Source organism: Helianthus annuus, chromosome 3 (genome assembly GCF_002127325.2).
Source record: "Helianthus annuus cultivar XRQ/B chromosome 3, HanXRQr2.0-SUNRISE, whole genome shotgun sequence".
Lineage (NCBI taxonomy): Eukaryota > Viridiplantae > Streptophyta > Magnoliopsida > Asterales > Asteraceae > Helianthus > Helianthus annuus.
In genome coordinates this window covers 38554985-38563309 of record NC_035435.2, presented here as the reverse complement: position 1 = coordinate 38563309, position 8325 = coordinate 38554985, and the positions used below count along the sequence as shown (strand labels likewise).

At 32.5% G+C, this 8325-nt stretch overlaps 1 long non-coding RNA gene across 3 annotated transcripts; it reads left to right on the top strand.

Annotated features, from left to right (window-relative positions):
* The first annotated feature begins 704 nt into the window (after positions 1-704).
* On the top strand, positions 705-5942 carry LOC110878282. 3 transcript variants are annotated; one of them, XR_002557796.2, is made up of 7 exons: positions 705-1026; positions 1263-1327; positions 3560-3768; positions 4005-4074; positions 4702-4782; positions 4861-4953; positions 5414-5942. It is a non-coding gene; the product is annotated as an uncharacterized LOC110878282 (long non-coding RNA). The 3 variants fall into 3 exon arrangements; XR_002557795.2 differs by having other exon boundaries at positions 706-1026; positions 4677-4782; XR_004888092.1 differs by lacking the exon at positions 1263-1327 and having other exon boundaries at positions 707-1026; positions 4677-4782.
* Positions 5943-8325: the final 2383 nt, after the last annotated feature.

Here is an 8325-nt window from a genome sequence, read left to right as displayed (position 1 = left end):
CAAAAAAGTTACAAAATATTATTAAAATTGCAACTTTTTTATTTAAATGTTGCATATTTTACTAAAAATTGCAACTTTTTCTTTAAAGGTTGCATGTTTTATTGAAATTTGTAACTTTTGTTATAAAAGTTGCGTTGTTAAAACTTGAATGCAATTCTAGTGTTAAAAGGTTGCATAATTCAATTAGTGACAAAAAAAAAAAAAAAAAAAAACGCAGAATATTTTTATAGTAAATAGTAAAGAACTTTTATTGTTATTTTGGTGATGTTTGATACTCATATAATATTTTTTTAATAAAATAAATGGTAGGATAAATTTTTCTCGGAATGTAAAAAAAACTTTTCGATCTTTTTAGAAAAATAACCTGTCGATCCAATGAAATTTAAAAAAATATATTTTTGTAGGAAAATTGATACACTAATAGTAATGGAGAAAATTGTCATTATTGTCTATTTTTTAAATATTTTCTATCCGTTATATCTTAAGGTCGGTATGCACGGTAGGATGAGCAAAGGTACCGAATTTATCGAACAGGGTACATTTTCGGTACCGACTTTTGACATTTCAGGCACCGGTTCGGTACCGATCCGGTATGGTATTTACTGGTTCGGTACCGGTGTTTACTCTTAAATACCGGTACCGAACCGTACTGGGTATATTCGGTACCGGTACCTACTTTTGGGAATTTCGATACCGGTACCGAGCTCATCCCTTGCACGGATAAAATGAGTATATATAAACATTATTATATAATGTTATTATTATCAAATAATTATTAATTTATAAGAAAAACTAATTATGTTTTTTCTATTTTAAGTCGAACTTTTTCCTCTAAAGTTCCTCTAAATATATCTACGATTGGAATTTTGGCTCCATAACCCCAAAGTGAAGTGCCGCCCAAATATCCATTGGAATTTGCCCTAATTTACACACTTCAGAGAATAGGCGAATCGATCTGCACACCATGAAGCCGCCGGCGATTCGATCCGCAGACTGTGAATCAGCGTCGCTTTTCTTCTGGTTCAGGTAAACCGCCGTTTATAGTACACATTTAAAAGTTGTAGAATAGTTACTAAGATTGTATAATTGATGTTTTACGAATCAAGCGGAGATATATAGTTTTCTCCATGAAAAGTTTCTTTTGGCATGGTGGATCTGTTAAGGATGCTTGGTTTGGCTGTTCTTCAAATCAAGTAAAAAAACAGAACACAGTAAAAAAAAGAACTTTCATGACTCTTGAATATACATGTATTTTTATGCAGGGGGACAAATTTAATTTTCTGAAGCATAAAAGAGAAAGAAGTTCCTCATTGTTTCACAACAGATGGTGATTAAATATTTGTTTTATTCCATTAATGAACTCATTGTTTTATTACAAACCAGATAAATACAAATAATTGTCTTTCAAGTTTTAAAGTCCCTAAGGCACGAGTCCATCCTATGTGTAGCATGCATCAACAATCATCACATAGTAGCACCTGAAACATATGTGAAAATAGGTACGTCAGCATAAAAATGTCTGTGAGTAACATAGATTTTGTGAATTAGATTCATGGCTTTGGATAACATAAGAAAAAGAAATTATGTTTACAAAAATAGCCATGAATCCTTGTAAAAGTTTTGTTTCAAAAATGAATTGTTTTGATGAAAGTTTTGTAGTATATACAAAAATATACTTTGGTTTTGAGGTAATCGGACAAGTAGTATATCAAAATACACGTTAGTTTTGAAATAGTTAAACAGATAGTATATCAAAATATACTTTGGTTACTTAAATATTAGATTTGGTAGTATATCACAAGTATACTTTGGTTTAAGAATGAAAGCAATCGTAGTATATCAAACTATACTTTGGTTTTGTAAATAGCATATCAAACTATGCTTTGGTTTAAAAATAGCATATCAACTATGCTTTAGTAGTATATCAACATATACTTTAGTTTGTGAAATAACAAAGTCGGTAGTATATCAAACTATACTTTGGTTTTGTAAATAGCATATCAAACTATGCTTTGGTAAACAATATCACATTGGGAACATATCAATTATGCTTTGGAAGTATATCAAAATATACTTAAAATGCGATTTAGTAGTATATCAAACTATACTTTGGTAAAACAGTATCACGTTGGAAGCATATCAAAATATGCTTTGGTAGTATATCGAAATTGTAGGATCGTGTTCTGACCCGATTGAGTCGTTTAGAGGTGTTCAACTACGTTTCAGGTGCGGAATTACAAGAAACGGAGTTAGAAATAGCTAATTCTTCACTAAAACTGCTGATTGTATTGATTAACACTCGATTACACGTAGTTCATCACACCGGCAGCACTTCGGCATGGAATACAAGACAATTGATCTGGTTTCGCTCATATGAATACCTATATATAGTTGCTGTGGTTTCGCTTATAAGTACCTGTCCACATAAGCGAAACCCCTATGTTCACATAACCGAAACCTCTAGCCTATGACCATATGAGCGAAACCTGCTCACTAATTACATACATTTTCAGTTTTCTTGTAAAACGCGCCCTAAACAATACAATACAATGTAAGACTCGATACAAGACGAAGTCGACAGATGTAGTGTACCAACAGACTCCCCCTCAGATGTTGACGAGTTGACTATCGAGTCACGACATTACTGTTTCTTCACTTCTTCAGTCTTGATCAGTCTCTAATGCAACTTAATTCAACATAAAGGTTGCATTAAAAGATATAATGTAACCTTTTCACAAAAAAGTTACAAAATATTATTAAAATTGCAACTTTTTTATTTAAATGTTGCATATTTTACTAAAAATTGCAACTTTTTCTTTAAAGGTTGCATGTTTTATTGAAATTTGTAACTTTTGTTATAAAAGTTGCGTTGTTAAAACTTGAATGCAATTCTAGTGTTAAAAGGTTGCATAATTCAATTAGTGACAAAAAAAAAAAAAAAAAAAAAACGCAGAATATTTTTATAGTAAATAGTAAAGAACTTTTATTGTTATTTTGGTGATGTTTGATACTCATATAATATTTTTTTAATAAAATAAATGGTAGGATAAATTTTTCTCGGAATGTAAAAAAAACTTTTCGATCTTTTTAGAAAAATAACCTGTCGATCCAATGAAATTTAAAAAAATATATTTTTGTAGGAAAATTGATACACTAATAGTAATGGAGAAAATTGTCATTATTGTCTATTTTTTAAATATTTTCTATCCGTTATATCTTAAGGTCGGTATGCACGGTAGGATGAGCAAAGGTACCGAATTTATCGAACAGGGTACATTTTCGGTACCGACTTTTGACATTTCAGGCACCGGTTCGGTACCGGTCCGGTATGGTATTTACTGGTTCGGTACCGGTGTTTACTCTTAAATACCGGTACCGAACCGTACTGGGTATATTCGGTACCGGTACCGGTACCTACTTTTGGGAATTTCGATACCGGTACCGAGCTCATCCCTTGCACGGATAAAATGAGTATATATAAACATTATTATATAATGTTATTATTATCAAATAATTATTAATTTATAAGAAAAACTAATTATGTTTTTTCTATTTTAAGTCGAACTTTTTCCTCTAAAGTTCCTCTAAATATATCTACGATTGGAATTTTGGCTCCATAACCCCAAAGTGAAGTGCCGCCCAAATATCCATTGGAATTTGCCCTAATTTACACACTTCAGAGAATAGGCGAATCGATCTGCACACCATGAAGCCGCCGGCGATTCGATCCGCAGACTGTGAATCAGCGTCGCTTTTCTTCTGGTTCAGGTAAACCGCCGTTTATAGTACACATTTAAAAGTTGTAGAATAGTTACTAAGATTGTATAATTGATGTTTTACGAATCAAGCGGAGATATATAGTTTTCTCCATGAAAAGTTTCTTTTGGCATGGTGGATCTGTTAAGGATGCTTGGTTTGGCTGTTCTTCAAATCAAGTAAAAAAACAGAACACAGTAAAAAAAAGAACTTTCATGACTCTTGAATATACATGTATTTTTATGCAGGGGGACAAATTTAATTTTCTGAAGCATAAAAGAGAAAGAAGGTGTTAGCTTCAAGAACCATGTCATACAGGTTATTTCTTAAATTTCTTATATAAAATGGCAACTTGATAGGCCAAAACAATGTTTTAGTTTTCTAAAATAACTAGGGCTGTAAACTACTTAGTACAATCTATAATACTGATCCAAATGAGTTCAATTAAAATAACTAAATCTATCAATCAAACCTTGGATGTGGATTCAATGAACATTATTCATGTTCATATAATATATGAATTTTATTAAGGAATCATGTGTAGACAAAATAATTTAAGCACTTCTTGGATTTGGATTTGTGAGCAAATTTTGTAGAATATATCATTCTCTACATGGTTTTAAAAAACGGCTGAGGCGTGCGCCTTGAGGCGCGCCTTAAGGCGAAACACCCAAAAAACGACTCTGAGGCGCGCCTCAGGGGGTTTCTAGTGTACGTGCGCCTTAGATGAACCGGAATTTGAAAATGATTTGATTATTGATAATTAATTACCTTTGGAAGATGTAGTATTTTTGGAATTTATTTAATGTATTTTTATTTTTTTATATTTTTTATTGCCGTACCCGTATCTTGGAATTTTGAGTTTTGCCGTTCCTCATCATTTATGTGTTATACGAGCCCTAACATTTACTCATTTCCAGGCCTTTGATTCCTTCTTATATTCAGATATGTAAAACTAGCAGAGGAAAGAGCTAAAGAATGATAAAATGCAAGCCTAAGGATAATGATCAACTTCCTGAAGTTTTGGTAGTTAACCATATCATGTATTACTTCTATTTTACTTTTTTATTATATATTCTTCTAAATTATGATACTTTGTTTCAGTGAGTTGCACTGCAAGTATATACCGACTTTCTCATGAGTGTTTTGGAAATACTGAATGCAATACTGATAAACGTGTTGTCAAGGAACCGAAAGGTACATAATTATAAGTACTAGTTATAGGTGGCAAGATGTGCGGGTTGGCAAGATCAACAAGGGTTGAAGTGGTTTATTTATTAGCAAGGCTCGAAATGGGCGGGTTGGATTGGGTTGACCCGTTTGCTATAAGATAAAATCCAATTTGACCCATCAATAAGAGAATAACTGTAATGGGTCAAACTTGTCACCTCCATCGTTCTGTGATAGCAGCCCACGTCTGCACATATACCTCTTTTTGTTTTTGTTTGAACACCTTACAACAACTCTAAGTTGACCTTCTTGTTATCCACAGTTGAATGAGAGAGTTTAACTAAAATAACTTATAAGCACTTGGTCATTTGGAATCTTGCTACGAAGTTTCAATGGGTCATGTTTTAGCCATCGTTTAATTTATTAAAGTTTTGTACTTCCAAACATAAGTATCGGTTTTTGATAATTGTTTCTTTTTTCTCTTCAGAATAATATTTAAGGAACAAATGAAGGGCTATCTTCAAAAGATGGAAGTGCTTCCGTGGATTAATTTGTGGCTGTGACAAACAAAGAGCATACGGACACCGTTGACTTTATGGTAGAGGCGTTATTAACAAATCGATAAAAAAAGTGGATGGTTGTGATATACCTACCATACATGATTCCAAGGGACTTATGGAATCACTCAAAGCTAGTGTCGAAGTTAAAACAATTATTTGCATGAAATGCGAAAAGATATTAAAGAGGATCGTGAAAGGAAAAAACGCCGAGCATGAAATGCGAAAAGATATTAAAGAGGATCGTGAAAGGAAAAAACGCCAAGTTAGAAGCCACATGGAAATATAATTGACAACCCATAAGAAAACACTCAAGCAACTACCTTTTAGAGGTGGAGAGTTTTGAACATGTGTAGAAGGTTTTTGTTACTCTTAATTAATTGTAATTGACAACTTTGTGTTGAATACATTATTTTGAGTTTGAACATATATGTTAAAGTACATAAAGATTCTTTATAATATGTGTGTTATTATTGTTAATAAAAAGGTAAATTGATAGCAATTGTAGTGTTTGAAAAAGGTCAATTCTTTATAATATGTGTGTAAATAGAAGTTGCATTTATTATATAAAAAGGTTGCATTAAGTCTAGGATAAGGTAGCGTTTTCGTATAAAGGTTACATTTACATATATAAAAAGTTGCATGTAAGTGTAGAAAAAGTTGCATTTTTGTAACTACATTAAAATAAAAGTTGCGTTTGAGTATTAAAAAGTTGCATATTAAAAAGGTTGCATTTAAATAGTATATGCAACGCTTTTAGAAAAGGTTGCATTAGGCCTTGAAAAAGTTGCATTAGGTCTAATGCAACTGCTTCTAATGCAGCTCCGGATAAAAGGTTGCATTAGGCCTAATGCAACCTTTTCAAGGCCTAATGCAACATGTTAATGGAGTTGCAATAGCTTCATTTTCTTGTAGTGGTAGCACCTGAAACATATGTGAAAATAGGTACGTCAGCATAAAAATGTCTGTGAGTAACATAGATTTTGTGAATTAGATTCATGGCTTTGGATAACATAAGAAAAAGAAATTATGTTTACAAAAATAGCCATGAATCCTTGTAAAAGTTTTGTTTCAAAAATGAATTGTTTTGATGAAAGTTTTGTAGTATATACAAAAATATACTTTGGTTTTGAGGTAATCGGACAAGTAGTATATCAAAATACACGTTAGTTTTGAAATAGTTAAACAGATAGTATATCAAAATATACTTTGGTTACTTAAATATTAGATTTGGTAGTATATCACAAGTATACTTTGGTTTAAGAATGAAAGCAATCGTAGTATATCAAACTATACTTTGGTTTTGTAAATAGCATATCAAACTATGCTTTGGTTTAAAAATAGCATATCAACTATGCTTTAGTAGTATATCAACATATACTTTAGTTTGTGAAATAACAAAGTCGGTAGTATATCAAACTATACTTTGGTTTTGTAAATAGCATATCAAACTATGCTTTGGTAAACAATATCACATTGGGAACATATCAATTATGCTTTGGAAGTATATCAAAATATACTTAAAATGCGATTTAGTAGTATATCAAACTATACTTTGGTAAAACAGTATCACGTTGGAAGCATATCAAAATATGCTTTGGTAGTATATCGAAATTGTAGGATCGTGTTCTGACCCGATTGAGTCGTTTAGAGGTGTTCAACTACGTTTCAGGTGCGGAATTACAAGAAACGGAGTTAGAAATAGCTAATTCTTCACTAAAACTGCTGATTGTATTGATTAACACTCGATTACACGTAGTTCATCACACCGGCAGCACTTCGGCATGGAATACAAGACAATTGATCTGGTTTCGCTCATATGAATACCTATATATAGTTGCTGTGGTTTCGCTTATAAGTACCTGTCCACATAAGCGAAACCCCTATGTTCACATAAGCGAAACCTCTAGCCTATGACCATATGAGCGAAACCTGCTCACTAATTACATACATTTTCAGTTTTCTTGTAAAACGCGCCCTAAACAATACAATACAATGTAAGACTCGATACAAGACGAAGTCGACAGATGTAGTGTACCAACAGACTCCCCCTCAGATGTTGACGAGTTGACTATCGAGTCACGACATTACTGTTTCTTCACTTCTTCAGTCTTGATCAGTCTCTGGGCTTTTCTCTCTCTCTTTCTTCAGACTCCCCTTCTCGATTTGTTGGCATTTCTTTGTTCTTCAGCAATATCTGATACAGGATCGTAGTCTGGCTTTTCATGTTCCAAGATCAAAATCTGGCTCAAACTACAGAGTTTTCAATTTCTAGAATCGAAACTTGGCTAAACCTGCACATTCTTAACCCAGAAGTAAGGTTGTAACAATTTAAGTATAAGCAAATGCACCAACATCACGTGTGCACCAACACTATTTCCCCCTCAAAACTAACTGTATGCATCAACAACTACTCTCCCTCAGATCACATCACACATGATGAACCATTTGCCGAGTTGGAAAACATATTTTGGCACTCAAAACACTCTCCCCCTCACAACAATGTCATCATGTTTAGCACTTGGAATTTTGAAAATCAGCTTTCCAACATCAGTTGTCGAAAATCTTTTTGATTTTTTCAAAAATTTATGCTAAAACAGACACAAAATCTTTTTGGATTTTCTGAAAGAAAGTAAATGACATCACTTGTAAACACAAAGACTGACATCAATTGTAAAAACAACAGAATGCAGAATTGAAATATTTACAAACAATATTTTTGTGAGTTTGTGTAAGAAGATCATATCAGTTTTTAGACATGTCACCAACACCGTTAAGCTTATTACATTTTAAGTTCTAAACAATTCACCAAGATTGTCAGTATATTTGTCCACTTAAATTT